The sequence below is a fragment of the Ixodes scapularis genome, unplaced genomic scaffold (genome assembly GCF_016920785.2).
Source record: "Ixodes scapularis isolate PalLabHiFi unplaced genomic scaffold, ASM1692078v2 PGA_scaffold1__304_contigs__length_218370807, whole genome shotgun sequence".
Lineage (NCBI taxonomy): Eukaryota > Metazoa > Arthropoda > Arachnida > Ixodida > Ixodidae > Ixodes > Ixodes scapularis.
The window spans coordinates 100810796-100826376 of record NW_024609846.1 but is presented as its reverse complement, the minus strand read 5'-3'; the positions used below and the strand labels follow the sequence as shown (position 1 = coordinate 100826376).

Genomic DNA, 15581 nt, shown 5'->3' with positions numbered 1-15581 from the left:
ACGATAGCTTTCCTCAGCAGATACACTTTTTTATTATGAACTTTTATGTAACTCATCAGGGGATAAATTTATAGGGTTGAAAATGTCCACAGCATCCTTGTCCAGTGCTATGAGTACACCCTGCAAATTTCATGCAATAAGACAAACGGTTCGAAAGTTAGCCTTCCGGAGTAGTGTTTCCCCTAAAAACTTGCCGGGCATCCTCGAAAAACACTAAATCAGTCAAATTAGGAAGATTGGGTGCAGGTGTACCATTTTTCTGGGCCCTGAAAATGTACCAAAATGCTTAGCGCATGCAAAGATTTTTTGTTTCTTATCATCAGTACACTTTATATGCACTTGCAATCTCTCTCAAATTGACTGATATAGGGGTTTTCGAATATGGCCAAGTTTCTCATCAAAAGCTTTGGTGTATGTCTAATAATTAAAAAAGTAAATTATGCAAAACTATTTAACAGATTAATTACCGTAATCGCTATGTGCAGGGTGTCGAACCGAAATCTTTTCCGGTTACGGTTTGAGTTACGGTTCAGACATATTGGTTCGGTTCAGGTTCGGCTCCAGAACCAAAAGAATAACAGTCAAACCAGTGTGAACTCGTTCATAACGGTTCAGCTACCACCTACTACAAATTTGTTTCAAAATTTGACAGCACGGCTAGACCATATTGAGGTCGAGCTTCAATTCTTTAAATACATTATGTGCCCTCAAGTGAGAAATTAAAAAAGTTAATACATTTTAGTTAATCAACCAATTACCTAATTTCACCTTTTTTCTAAAGGCCGCCATGGCCATCAACATTGCCCCAGGGCTCAAATTAAGTTTTAGATGTACTTTGAAGGTTAAACAATTGTTTTGCATAAGCATGGAATCACCTCTCTGAAACAATTGTCTCTATGATCCAGTTTTATTTTCCTTTAGAAGATCACTAACTTATATGTCTTGATGTTATGTTCTAGCCGATATTTCGTACTCACGTTCTGTACTTTTTCTATTGCAAACTTACGTAATGACTTCGAGCCTTTAAGGGAACAGGGTAGGCCCTATTCCTTCCATGTGTTTTAGCCTATGTATGTGACCCTTTTTCTTGGGATCTACTAGTGCTAGAGGATTCATGTTGGTATCATTGTATTTAGCTTTCTGTGTTCTCTTTACTGAACTAGAATTATTTTTATACATATTTTATTTTTTTGCTTTTGCTTTTACTAGACCCTCCTAATTTGAATGCCAAAATGGACCATAAACAGCTTGTGAAACAAAATTGCCTAGATAAATTTTTATAATTCTAGTTCAGTAGACTCCCCCTTGTGTGGTCTTGTTAGTGGGAAAAAAATATACTTCTAGTTTTTATGGTTTCAGAGAAAAAGGGTCAAACGTCGCAAAAAAATGACGTTTTGAGATAATTGGCTTTGAAGTGAAAATGCTGTATGTGGGGGAGGGGGAGAGGAGGTCCCAGCAAAATTGAAGATTTCGGGGGGGCCTGGGCCCCATGGGCCTCCCCCCTGGATATGTGCCTGACATACACACAGAAAAAGAAAATCGCCAATTTGCACTGTTCGAGAAAAATATTTAACATTTTAGTCAGAACTTGCGGGAATCATAGGTGACGTTGGTCTACACTAGACAAGGAAGATGGCGGCCGTATTAACTTGACCGACTTGATGGTGATGGTGCCAGCACGCATGGCCTGATCGCATACCCACGAATCTTGAGAAGACGACGCCACGAAATTGAAGATAATTATTTGTTTTGTTTTTTTCCATATGTGCCTAATGGTGCCATGGGGAAACCGTGGGAATTCATTTGGCCTGACATCTCATTGGGGGCACAAAGAACTACACAAAGTGATGGATACAAAGGTATAACCATTCAAACTCTCTCCCCTTATAACTGAATGCAGTGAAGAAGGCACTCACGGAAGTTTGGACACCAGAAAGGAGGACCAAATTAAGTCAGTGCAAGCTGTTATATAGATGAATTGCTTGCTGGAACCAAATCGGTTCTTGTTGGAAAAGTTGAGGCAACAGCAGGGTCTCAAGAAATAAAGTACTTACCATTGGGCTTTCTGGAAGGGTTCTACAATCATTTTCCTTTGTGTCTTCAGGTGAAGAGTTGAGTACTTTCGGGACAGAAATCCTTTTGCCCCCTTGAAGCCGAGCCTCAATCTCTGTCTTTGTCTCTACACAGTCACATATTAAAATAATCAGAGAGTTAATGGCTCTGCTTGAATAAGATGATGCACATGAGTGCAGTTGACATGTTTGTTTTTGTTCATATTTTATCTTTTACCCCCAAATGTGTGAAGGGAATGTAACCAAAAACGTTTTGCATGAAATTAAATATCTAAAAAATATTTTGGTCGAGATGGTATCTACAGTTTCGACTTCTTTCATTTGTCATGTCTAGTCCCCTAATTCTTAGAAAAATAAAATCTCCAAGAAATCTTTAAAAAAATATATATTTTTGGGAAGTATGGGAGGTCGGTGCCACTAACTATTTCCTCCACACAATCTAATTAGAGTATGCTCTTTAGTATATGCCTCCTTACATATAAAAATTAAGTATACAGGGCATTTTTTTTTAGCTGCACTTAATTTTCACAAAAAAGTAAACGTGATAGGGTAATTTTGAGCCCTGGGGCAGTGTTGATGTCCATGGTGGCCTCTAGAAAAAAAAGTTGAAATTTGATACTTAGTTAGTGAACTAAAATGTTTTAATTAACTTTTTAATTTTTCGCCCGAGGGTGCATAATAGATTTAGAGAATTGAAACTCAACATCAATACGGTCTAGCCGTGACATCAAATTTTGATTACAAATTCGTAGTAGACGCTAAGGGGTAGGCTGTCTGGTAAACAGCGCGAGACCGAAACTAAGCGAGGGAAGAGCACCGGTGATTTCATTACTCCGCCCTTTCAAGCATGCCGATTGGCATTATCGCAATGAGAGCAAGCAAGCAGAGCCTGCTTGCTCTCCCCTCCAAAGATTGTATGCTGCTCATGCGCAGTGCCCATGCCCGATGTACCCAGAAGCCGCTTGTTTGTAAACAGTGTGCTCTCCCGTGCTCCTGTATAGACACCAAGTTTATATAAACATCACGTTAAATTGTACAAAAAATATGAGCTTTTCATGCTTGTAGTTTAGATAAAATATGATAAAAATGAAAGAAGTCAAAAATGGAGTACTATCTTGATGCAAAGAAATATTTTTAGATTGAAATATTTATTCTTATGTTAAACTTTTTGTTTATGTTCACTTCACACACTGGGGAGTAACCTATAAAGCTGTAAGGAAACACAAAAGTGTCAAATGTACTTCTGTGCATCAATGCAAACAGAGAGTAATCTAACTCTACTAGTAGCTGCTCACAAGGACGGTCAATATTGTCACGAATGACAAGTGATGAGGCGGTAATAACTGAAGAAACTAAACGTTTAATGGGGCAAACTTGTGCCCAAAAATAAAAGGAAAAAAAAAAGGTAACAACAGAGCGTCGCGGGCGTCGAAGGCGGCGAAGCAGCAGGATCAAACGCTGAGGCGAAACTGACTTTGGCTCACCACGCGAAACCCCTTATGTACACGCGTGGGCTTCTGGAATAATCGGCGTAGAACATTCGGACCTCGAACAAGCAACAGGATTCGCAAATTTTCCAGAACACTAAATTGCAGGAATAAACAAAATACACGTCGCTCCCTGGAATCGAACCCTGGCTTTTCGCGTGGGAGGCAGGCGCAATAACCACTAGGCCACACGCGCGCTGCCTACTTGGCCAGCTGCGCGTGCGGTAATATTTCAAAAGTCTCTGCTTGCAACTACAAATAATACAAAAGTTTGCTGCAGCCTTTCTTTTACACAAGAAAAGCATTTCGTTTAATTTTTAGGACCTGAACACTGAGGCGGTTCAGTCTGCCAACACTAAATAAAAATCTGCAGGTGGGTCACCTTTCTTAACACCGCAACAATGAACCTCGGCGCCACGGCAGCATCAGTCTCATTCAGGGCACCGCACTAGTGTTTCACTACTTACTTCTCAGAAATGTGTCATGTACTTAAATTACATTGCAACATGCGTCTACCATTGCAGTATTGTGGTAACTTGGGCAAGCAAGCTGGTGCATTGTCGCCTTTTAAAAGGCAAAAAAAAAAAAAAAAAAACCTACCATTGGAAGAAAGTTATTTTTGATGTACATGTCAGAATCAGGAGCTTGTAGTAAAGACAATCATGTTCCTGTCCACCAAGGTCAGGTCTGATATCCAACCATAAATGTCCGTAAGAGGTTCCTCTTTAATTTAGTGAATGCCAAAAGTATGACCCGCATTGAACTCATTTTACATGTCCAGATTTTCATATGGAATAAAATATATCACCTGCTAGAAGCAATATCCTCGCAGGGTAGTATCCGGGTTCTCCTTCTATTCCGGAAGATCTATCTGGGCTCCAATAGACTTCATACAGCTTATTTTTGCAGTAGTCCTTCTGGCTACGCGGAGCAAAATTTTTGATGTCAGTCACTTCAACGATTTCCTTCAGACGGCTGCAGTCCGTAAACTGGACGTAAGCGAAATTCATGCCTGCAAAATAAAAAGCGGTTGTATTATTCCCCTGCACCACTGGCACTTCTGACCACCATACTTTCACTGAATGCTATAAGGGAGTCAAGCAGTTTTATTGCCCCCTAAATTAATAATAACAGATTTCACACATAAGAAGTTAACAGTAAGAGTTGCGATTAGATGAGCAGATATGTGCTAGCAAACAGATGGTGAGTGTGCATGTTGACCATGTTTCAAGTTCCCTCTTTTCAGCCAATCTTGGGTACTTAAAACATGGTCATGTGTTGACGATTTGACGTTATCAAGAATTTCCCAATTTATTGGGAGGCATTTAGCTCAAGTGTAATATATGAAAAGTCTAAGAAGAACCCTGAAGACTAACATTTTGTTTAATATTAATCGGTGTAAAGAGAAAGTTATAGTTTTCCCTGTTGGCTTTCCCTCAAAGTAGGTGGCTGGCCCATTGGAAACAAGAAAAACATTTAAAAACCACTACGTTGCAGAGTCAGTGCTTCACAAACTGGTATAGTTTTTATCTACTTCCCTCCTCCCCCCCTCCCCCTTTCTTTTTTTTTGGATCTTATTATCCAGCGTGGTCACTTCGCACAATCTCTGTCCGGTTTCTGCCCAGATGGGGGCCATCCTCGGCTTCCTTAAAGGACTACGGAAACGAAATTCCAGCCCTCATTTTAGCGTTAATGTGTTGCATGTTGCAGCATAACCTCAAAGATACCAGTCTTTTATTGAAAGGCACAAGAAAACTAATTTTAAACCTAATTAAACGATCGTTCAATGTGCACCTGGTGGATGCATGTGGAGCCTATTTGGGCGGTAATCTGAGTTTTAGAATAACGTACGCAATTTTAGCGCACGCTAGCGCTAAATTTAGCGCTTGTATTAGTGCACGCGACGCAGGGAAGTTTTAGAATAGCGTTTCTCCGCCGCGACGCAAAAGCCTAAGCATCTCGCGCTTGCGACGCTACTAAGATAGTCAAATTTTTATTTCACACACGAAATGATGTAACTTTAAAAGAAAACGAGTTTTTTGGTCCAGAGTAGCATTTTAATTTGTTTAAACATGAGAACACGACGCGAGCGGTTGACCGGTCGTGTCCGCTTGCGTCGCCTCGGCAAGAGAGGTCTCGTGTACTGACCTTCGCACATCGTTCCTTCGCCGTGAAATGTTCGCGCGTCGCAAGCATCAAGTTGCCGGTGATCGCTGCCAAACCGAGTACAATGTCGTCCCGTATTGAAAATTGCAGTCGCGAGGATGCCGCCGACGTCGCACTCACGACGCCGCCAAAGCAGCCGCCATTTTTTTCAACTGTGCTCGTCTTGGCTTTAGCCAACTTCCCATCACAAATCCTCCTTGGAGAAGCGCAAAGACTCTTTGCGTACGCACGCTATTTCCGAGAAATAGCGCGCGCTAAAATTGCGCACGCAAAGCGCAAAACCTGGTTTGCGTTCGGAGCATGCGCAGTGGCGACGACGCTATTCTTTGCGTACGCAAAGCTTTAGCGTGCGCTATTCTAAAACTCCCTATGGAACTTGCTACATAGTCATGACATAAGAAGTTCCATCGGAGCAGCGCCGCTTTTTGGAATTCAACATTTTCCCCTTCATAGCTTTCCTCAACTCACAAATCGCGCATTATACCAAACCCTCGTTTGAGCACCCGGAAGCTGCTATTCTTTTTCTAGAAGATTAGCCCGTCACTCAAAACTCAGACAAAAGTTGCTTTCCTTGCCCCATTCACCCCTTAGCTGACAGCGCTGTGGAAGCTATAGTTACTCCTTGGGCCAGCCTTTACGCTCGTCACCCACGTGTTTCAGGGCATGCTTCGAAGTGGTAGCACGAGCTCCCGCTACGATGAGCGCAGCGTGAACATATACGAACTCTCGGGTGCCGCCGCGTTCAGACAGCATTGAACTTAAGGCCTCCAGATTCTCCGAACCGTGCTTCGATAAAACGAACCTTTTTTGCGACTACAACTACGCGGTAGTTGACTAGTTATAGCGAAATTACTGAACGGTATTAAACCCGACAAATTATAATAAGTCATTCTTTAATCTATGGACGTATATACCTTGTCTTAGCTTAGCATGGACTAACCGCGAGGCTCCAGCTACCAGCGCGACACGCAGTAGCCTTGACTGGTGCTCGCGTAGCACGAGAGCTTGTGCATCCGCCGGGGTTTCTTTTAAAGCAATTAGCTCTCGCCTTTAGCACGTGCGGACAACAATAGTCCATACTAAGGTGAGACGAAGTATAGGTAGTATTCACTGGCGGCCACAGCTGTGTGCGCGACTGCTGAGTGCGTGCTGATGGCGAGCTTCCACAGTTCTTTTGTAACGTGGATTCCGCAGAACGAACTGTGGGTTCGTTCTGAGCATGCACTCTAAACAGCACCCACAAATATGGCACCCAGTGAATACTCCTTATAGCCTATTAAAAATCGCACACAACTCCCACGTTCGCACTAAGCTAAACTAGGCTCTTATGCCGCCATTGCGAGGAAAGCCGTTGGGCCTAGCTCACGAGCGACCCGCATGGACAGATAACGCCAAAATCTTACTTACTGGTGCCGTGACAATGTTCCAACGTGATGTTACAAGGAGCAATCCACTGCAGGCACAGTCGATAAGATGTGTACTCACTGGAATCGCGAAAAAACCGCGGAGACGCGCGTGCTCTAGCCAAGCTGCGCCAGGCCAACGGTTCCAGTTGCGGTTGTGGAGCTGCGCGGTGCGTAGTGCGCAGTCGTGTCAGGTCGCGTCGGCAGCGTCGTTCGCGTCGTGCGTCGTCTGGTCTGGCCGCGTCCCGGAGGCCCGGAGGTGCCATTCGTCATTCAGGCACGCCTCATAGGCGGGCCGAGGTGCATCATTCCATGATTATACACATTATTGGATTTGCGTAGATATATTAATAATTACTTTGTGTGTATCAATTTCGATTCATTAACGATTTTTCCCGTACCACGTCTTCCAGCAGCTCTCAAGACTTAGCTGACTTCGCCACTTCGCGCCCTTCGCGCCTTCGCGCTTGCGGCACAGTGAACTACGTAGTGTCTGAGTATCCCTTCATTTCTCACGCACGGCTTCTCACATGGCGGTTATACACGTGGAGTTGGCGACGAAGGAGTGAGTCCGTGCATTCTGTGAAATCTAAACGTGACATCGAGACTTGGTTGTAGAAAAAACAAAAAACTTAATCGTTTCGTGCGTTCGTTCGAGATCGTCTCTTGAGGTGAGTTCTTATGTGTTCTCAAAGCATCTTCTGCGTACGCGGCTTCTCGAACTCCGTGACCTGCCTGGCTTGAAACGTGTTTTACTTAGAACCACGTCCTCACAGAAATTCGCAAAGAGTTTCTATTGAAGCTCGATCATTTCCAGTGAGTTTCTATAAAAGCGAAACTCCTGCACACCCAGCCCTTTGTAAGGGCTGGGTGGGCAGGAGTTTCGCTTCTGTAGAGGTCCGTTTTCAGATAAGAATGAGTGACTATGTCCGGCGACCATTTTTAATTTTGATGAAAAATATATATTTTGCTGACTGAGCGCACAAGCGAACAAAACCAATCTTAGTTACGTGGAGAAAAAAAGTTTTTTGTGGAAAAAAAAATATCAGAAGCACCGCCTCAGTTTGAAAATGTGCTTTCTCCGTTATTTAACATTGGCAGTTCGGGCATCCCCTGCCGCCGAAAAAAATACTGTCGCTACATGGCTACAAATATTTACTTTCATATTACGCATGGGGAAGATTGAAGGTATTTATCGCGGACTAACCACGTCGTTATTTTGAAACCAAACATCGAAAAGACTGCACTGAAACACAATGTTAGAATTTAAGGTTTTTTTTTCTTCCTTCGCATCTCAGAAAAGTCAGGATTTTTAAACTTTGCCAGCGTGTTGGCCTTTATGCCGTTAATTGTCGAGCTTAATATTGTTGTTTTGGTTAGCAGGAGAAATCTACGGGAAGCACTCAAAAAGGGACATTTTACGAAATACGCGCTAGTTTAAACGTAATTGTAAAAAAGCCCATCGATCTTCGATTTTTTTTATCTCGTCCAAATCAACGCTTATAATATGCATCAGCACGATGTGTAAAAACATGATGCAATATTTGTGAACCTATAAATTTATAAGCCAACAAAACTGGACAAATTGACGCTACTGTGGTTGCAATGAATGGGCAGGTTTGGTACCTATCCATACTTGAGAAGAGGTACGTCACTATCTTTATATATTTTTTTTTATGACACTTAAACGTTCGAATTCAAAATACAGAGGCTTCATTATGACCAATTTAAAACATGGTTACAGTTAGGTCTGTTCAGATAAGATCATGCATGTATGTCTGGTCTACATTTGCTTTTTTAATATCTTTATATGTTACTCCCAATGTGTAAATACAGGGTGTCACAAAAGAAAATTTACACGGTCTTTTCTACCGCAAATATAAACTATAGGCATCGCCGAACGCTCATTCTCCGCCCAAATGTCGCGCTAGAGGTCACAGCCAGATGCCAAAGTTTCAGCCCGATCCGATAACTTAATCAAAAGTTATAAGTGATTTTCTGAAAATTTCAATGGGAAAATGGCGGCCGACGGAGTTTTCGAACACATGGGGCTCTATAGCACCAGAAACCGAAAACGGGCAAAAATGGGCTTCATTTTCCCATTGAAATTTTCAGAAAACCAGAAAAGAAGACTTTGGCATCTGGCTGCAGAGCCGTATATTGGGAGAGTTTGGCCAGTGGGTGTGGCGACGAAGGCGCCGGAGAGGAGAAAAGTAAATGGAAGGAAGGAAAGCACCGAAGGAGCGAGAGAGAAAGAAGGGAGCAGAGAGGAGACGACCGCCATTTTTTAGCAACGCTGTCGGAGACTGGTCTTAGAAGAGCACTGCTGAGGCTACGCGTCGTCTGCTACGGGCTGACTTCTTTTTCGCCTGAATAAAAGTTTGTGGCCATACGCCGAAAAATCTTAATTTATTAGCTTTTTAACTCACCGAGGAATAACAGAATGTCATTTTCTTGCCAGAGCCAGCGATATAAAAGGCAATAATCGAGATTTAGATGCCGATCCCACGCATTACGCCGGGAGAATGATTGAAGATGGCGGTCCTCCCCGCTCAGGTGGGAGCGGCCGGGAGTTCACGCGCATGCGCTCACGCCTCTCGCTCTACGCCGCGTGCTGATTGGCTCACTCGGGAGGAGAGCGTTTCGGCGGCGAGATCATAGACTGACCAAACTCTGTCTGGTTGTGACCTCTAGCTTTTTTCTACCTTTGGGCGGAGAATGAGCGTTCGGCGATGCCTAGTTTATTTTTGCGGTAAAAAAGACCGTGTAAATTTTCTTTTGTGACACCCTGTAGAATGAGACCACAAAGGTTTCTAAAACAAAAAAAAAAAAAAAGAAATTTCGCAAAAAAAAAAAAAAAAAACTACAGCAAGGCAGCAATCTTATCAAATATTTGATAGAAATAGCCTATGGTGACCACATTCACAAATATTCATAGAATTGTGAAAAATATATTCAGGATGGAAAACAGCACAAAAAATACAAGGACAAAGAGAAGAGAAGACACAGGACAATGTGCAGACTGTACCAACTATTGTATTAAGAAAAAAAAAACAGAGTTCTCTTTGTCCTTGCATTTTTCGCTTTTACATCATGCATTCTTACCAACTTGCCCAACTGTCCATTTTAGTAAGAAAAATATATATTGCGTGTCGCAAATGCATAATCTTGGTAGAGAGTTTTTACCTCATATTCATTATTTTTTTATATCATGGAGTTTGATTATTGAGCATTTTCTGATGTGCTCTTTCAAACAGGGTCTGTCAGCTAAGTATAAATTGGGGTTATAATGTATAATTAACAATAGTTACAGTATTTCAAACATGTCCCGAAGTGAAAAGTTACTCAAATTCTATGGGCAAAAAAATATTTTCAATCTTCGAATTCAGATAAAGTATTCCACTCCACATCGGCGCGTGCTTTCATAAAAGAACATGCCGCAATATATTGTTTCTGTCAAAAAACTATAGCACTTCAAAGCTCACATACTTGGGTAGTTTTATGTGTTTACTCTATATTTGAAATTTGTTATTGTAAGTTTTACAATATATAGCAGTGGATCTTCTCACGTATTCTCCCCAAAAACATCTATCAGTATTATATAAATTATTGCCCTAGCTTAAAATTAAAAATTATTAGAGGGCTTCGATAATGTCCCAATGTGAAATTTTCCGCAGCTTGAAGGTGCAATTAAAAAAAATTATATAATTTGATTTTTTTTTTTCAAATTTGAGTAACTTATTTTACAGCAAATTGTTGTCTTTTTAATGAAAAATATTTTGCATTAGTTAGTGTCCATCATAATGTAGTCACTATAAGCTAGAATTTCTATAAAATATTTTAGTTTTCTATTATTTGTACTTAGTCTTTATGTGTCATCAAGCTTGACGAAATGGCATAGCGGGGTTGCCGCCTTGATTCTGTCTTAAATTATTTTCGTCACAAAATAGTATTTTTCTTGCAAACACTTTCGTGAGTTTGTTCCCTCCACACATTACGGAGTAAGATATCAAAATACAAAGAGCAAAAATGTTGACCGGACACAGATGTATGATCTAAAAAATATAATATATATATATATATGCGGTAGTCCGTGATAAATACCTTGAATTAATCCTCCCCACGCATAATATGACAGAAAATATTTAGGTCATATAGCCACAACTCTTTTGGGGTGGGGTGGGGGTGGGGAGGGTGGGTTCCCGATGGTGCGCAATCGGGAGAAAGTGCTTCAGACTGAAGGGGATGCTGCTAACTTTTTTTCTCACTTAAGTCAAAATTTTTTTTCACTTAAATAAGATGTTTTGTCCTTCTGGACACTGAGTCAGCAAAATATATATTTTTAATCAAAGTTAAAAATGGTCACTGGACGTGGCCGTTCGTTCTTATCTGAAAACGACGTATACAGCAGCGCACGAGTTTGATGCACAGAGTTGCGGCGGCGCTGCGATTGTGTTGAACTGACTCAGGTGTGCCAGGTGTGGGCAAAATAGTGGACAGCTTGCATGTGTTACATAGCATTTTGGCGTGCCGCAAAGCTGTGTGGATGTTGATTGTGCCGAAAGGTACTCCAAAAGTAGCGGAATAAGCTTCCACAAGTGCCCCGTGAACCCTGACAGGCGCAGAAGGTGGATAAACAGCGTAGATCACAAAAATGGTTGCCGCGTACGGACGATCGCTTGTGTGGCAAGCACTTCGTTGGAGGTAAGCTGTAGCAGTTGTAGCTTCCTCTGCAATCTCCATTCCCAGCACTGTGGCACACCTATCCATAGACAAACAGTTGTCTGAATCAGACTGCCTGGACTTCATTCTTACTGCGTTCGGCGGTTGCTCGATACAATCGTGCCTTGAATCTTAAACAGGGTGTCTACCAAATTGCTATTTCAAATTCTTGAGCTTTTCCAGATTTCCCTGACCATATTCCTTGACAGTTTCTGGGTCTAAGGATGACATTTCGGCAACATTATTTAGTATGGCCGTACTGATGCGGAACCGTCAAACTTTGTTCCGCACCACCGTGGCACTTTCACTAGTCATTTTCCTTGATTATTCGCTGACTTCTGTAGATAATGCAAAATTTCCTGAGAATTCCATGTTTTCCAGGTTGGCAGACACCCTGGCTGACAGATCGACGGTGGGACGTAGCACTGTTAATGCACAGTTTGCCGTTGTATTGCTGCCGTTCGGGCTCTGGTAATGAGCGCTAAGAGTCAGACATGACTTGTTACGCAAAAAAAACCCCGCAGAAATTGAGTTAAAACACGCCAGAAGCGCAAGCGAGCGAATATACATGATGCAACGCAATAGCGAAAACACGGCAAGAGCAGTCGCTCTTGCACATGCCTCTACCGTGCATGGCTCTCCGGCCGTGTTTGTAGACAGTGCACCCCTGCACGTTGGTGTATAGCTAAAAGTCGTTCCGCACCGTGGGGATAAATATTTTGTTATATTTTCTGACTGTTCTTTTTTATATAGGATTATGAAGCGCCGCAAGCAATATCTTGAGCCACATTCTTCAGCCAAAGTGCCTAGAGAAACATTGAGACGACTGCTGACTCAAGTAAGTCTGTCTCGGTCCCTAAATTCATGCTATATGCAGAGAGTTGTCAACTTGAGCACAATAGAGGCTGAAGTGCATTGAACGTTCACTGTGCGACACAGTGCGAAAACGTACAGCATTGGAGCTTTCTTGTGTTTTGCCTGAAGAACCAAGTTTTACCACTTCCGATTGCTTCCTTTTATGCAAGCACTCAATCCTAAACCAAGACAGACAAAACAGGCAACATGCCGGTGTCACTGATTACTGAGATTGACACTATTTGCATTTGTCAGGCATGTAGCCAGGACGACCAGAGTTTTGTTTCAGGGAGGAGGAGGAGGAGGGGGTGAAAGTGCCACCCCCTGGATATGTGCTTGGCATGTGTACACCACGCATTCTGGCATCTTTGTGGTGTGCAATTGACAGTGCCGCATGCCCAAATCTAAAACTCTCCTCGAACCAATTTCCAAAGGGCCACTCCAACGATTTTTTTGACTGGTTTGGAACCTGCAGCGAGGATGACCTCAGACAGCGTAGTATCACAAAGAAACATTTTTTTTTTACAAAATTTGCATTATTTCATACGTTATGGGCAAATTAAAATTAGAAAAGCAAGAAAAATGACTCTAAGATATCAGGAGCCTGCAATGCTGGGACTGTGGCACCGCTCCTCGGTGGGGCGCGTCAACTGGGTGGTTTCCTAGTTGTTTCCACAGTTTTCAACTCAATTTGTTTAGTTCAACACTCACAAAACTTGATAAAAACGAACTGAAAGAATTAGGATGGTGAACACAGTACGTTGTTCCATGCTCGGGGGCAACGTTTGATGACTGTAGCTAATAAGAAAGCTAGGTTACTCAACGTCATCAGCCACGCACGTTTAGCACCACACAGTGCCACCTTACATCCAAGTGTTCCGTGCCTTGTCAAATTAAAGTATAAAGCACTATTATTTTGTGGTTTTGTTTTAATTCCCTGTGTCTCCTGAACCACTAAAAAAGCAGGGAGTGCAAAGAAAAGCATATCATTGGAGAGGCCCTTTAACTATATGATTTACACGCAATGAAGGGTGGCCCTAAACACAATAAAAAAAAAACAAAAAAACTTAGTTATTTAATAAGCAATGGATTAAACTAGTACGAAACCCACAGCACTTTCCCTCTTATTGCTGACGTCAATACCTTGTTGACATGATTCCGGTTTATATTTAAGCTTTTCCTGCCTCTTCGCGCACGAATGTCGAAAGAACTTAACTTCCATAGAAACATATGTTTTAATTTCCTGTTTGTCGCCTTTTCTTTCCCTTTGTTTTGTGCAAACATCTTCACACGATGCAGCCCAAGAAAGGGGTTGACCTGCGTTGCTTTTGCAGCTGCCCTCCTTTTCCTTATTTCCCAATCTTTTTTTTTTCCTTTTTGCCCTTGTTGGTAAAGTCACATGAATTAAAAAGGAAAGCAACAACAATGGAACGAACACAGGCCGAGGCGCATGTCTTGTCTTGTGCTCGGCCCTTTCAGGTTGCTTTCCATTTAGTCTCTGTGCCTTGCGTATCTCCATCTCTTTCCTCGGCGCGCGCGGCCGGCCAGCTTTGCTGCTTTGCACTGGCATGTTTGGAGAAGCAGGTGATAGGGAGGGGAGGGGCATCAGTTGGGCAAATTTGATATACATCCCACAAGGATTCCAGAAATCTAAATGTTATTGCTTGATGTGTCCCGCTTCTATATAAAAGAATCTGTCCCACATTCATTTCTTTGTTATTAAATCTTTAGTAGCAGAGTGATATAGAAGAGTGTTATAGTTACTTCTGTGTATCCGTCACTATCTTGGAAGTGTTACACCAGCTCATCGACCAAAGACATGCTGTCGAGATAGTGACGATGGACCCGAAATAGATGCGTCTCTCTTCTACGCATCATAATCAGGCGCACCCTTTAGCATGCGGTTTTAAATCAAGTAAAGAAAGGCAAAGTTTTAACTATGAATATCTCAGAGCTTTTTTCTCCAGAAGCTGTGTCAATTTGGCTGGCTTTATTGATGGCCCCCTTTAAAACTGCTATTGCAACTAGGCCCATCAAACCACTATTTAAAAAGTTAATCAAGAAAATTTGTTAATCATGTAACATACTGTAACGTTTATCTCATCATCTAATGTCTGCCGAGCCCTACAAACATACATGAATATGGCGTTCACATAGCTATAACCTTCTTTTTTTTTGTTTAAATTCTGTAAAGAACTAAAAAGAAAAGCCTGTATGTGGTTTCGACATATTATGCCACTGATTCAAAAATACAATGTATCTCACATTGCAACATGCGAATCTCGATTGTTTTCAAGAAAACTTTTTGTAATACTAGCTGCATGTCGAGAAGTTCTGTGATCAGATGAATTGGAAAAAAAATCTGCATATAATTCATGAATGCTTCTTGGTAATTCTTTTGGAGTCATTTTACTGCAGCTAAAGAGCCGATAAAGCAGAGAATGTATTTTAGGAGGTGATTTGCATGTGCTTGTTTTCCTTCAAGTCACAGGTTGCTAGCTCATCAGTGGGAGCTTTCTCACCAGAGGCTGGTGAACTTGACATCAATGATGAGTATATACAGTCACGAAATGGCAGTCAGCGTGAGGTAAGCACTTTCATGTTATAAAACTCCAGGGCTTTATATATGAATAAAGCATTGAAACACCTCAAATATTTTGAATATATATATATAAGTATTCAAGAGGGGTGAACAAGGTGATCTTCTGCTCCTTAGCTCCAGGACGAAGAGTCATCGAGATTCTCCTCAGTGCAAGAAGTACCAACATCGTCTCGTGTGAGTCTGGTTCTATTTTATCAATTTGTAAACTGGCTAAACGTCATGGTGCATTATTTTATATTTTGTGTGTTTCTCATAGGACACAGTAACATCCCGG

The 15581-nt window shown here is 41.9% G+C and overlaps 1 long non-coding RNA gene across 1 annotated transcript; it reads left to right on the top strand.

Annotated features, from left to right (window-relative positions):
* Positions 1–11641: 11641 nt before the first annotated feature.
* LOC120846219 lies at positions 11642–15580 on the top strand. The gene is made up of 4 exons (XR_005716985.1): positions 11642–12688; positions 15191–15292; positions 15422–15481; positions 15564–15580. It is a non-coding gene; the product is annotated as an uncharacterized LOC120846219 (long non-coding RNA).
* Position 15581: the final 1 nt, after the last annotated feature.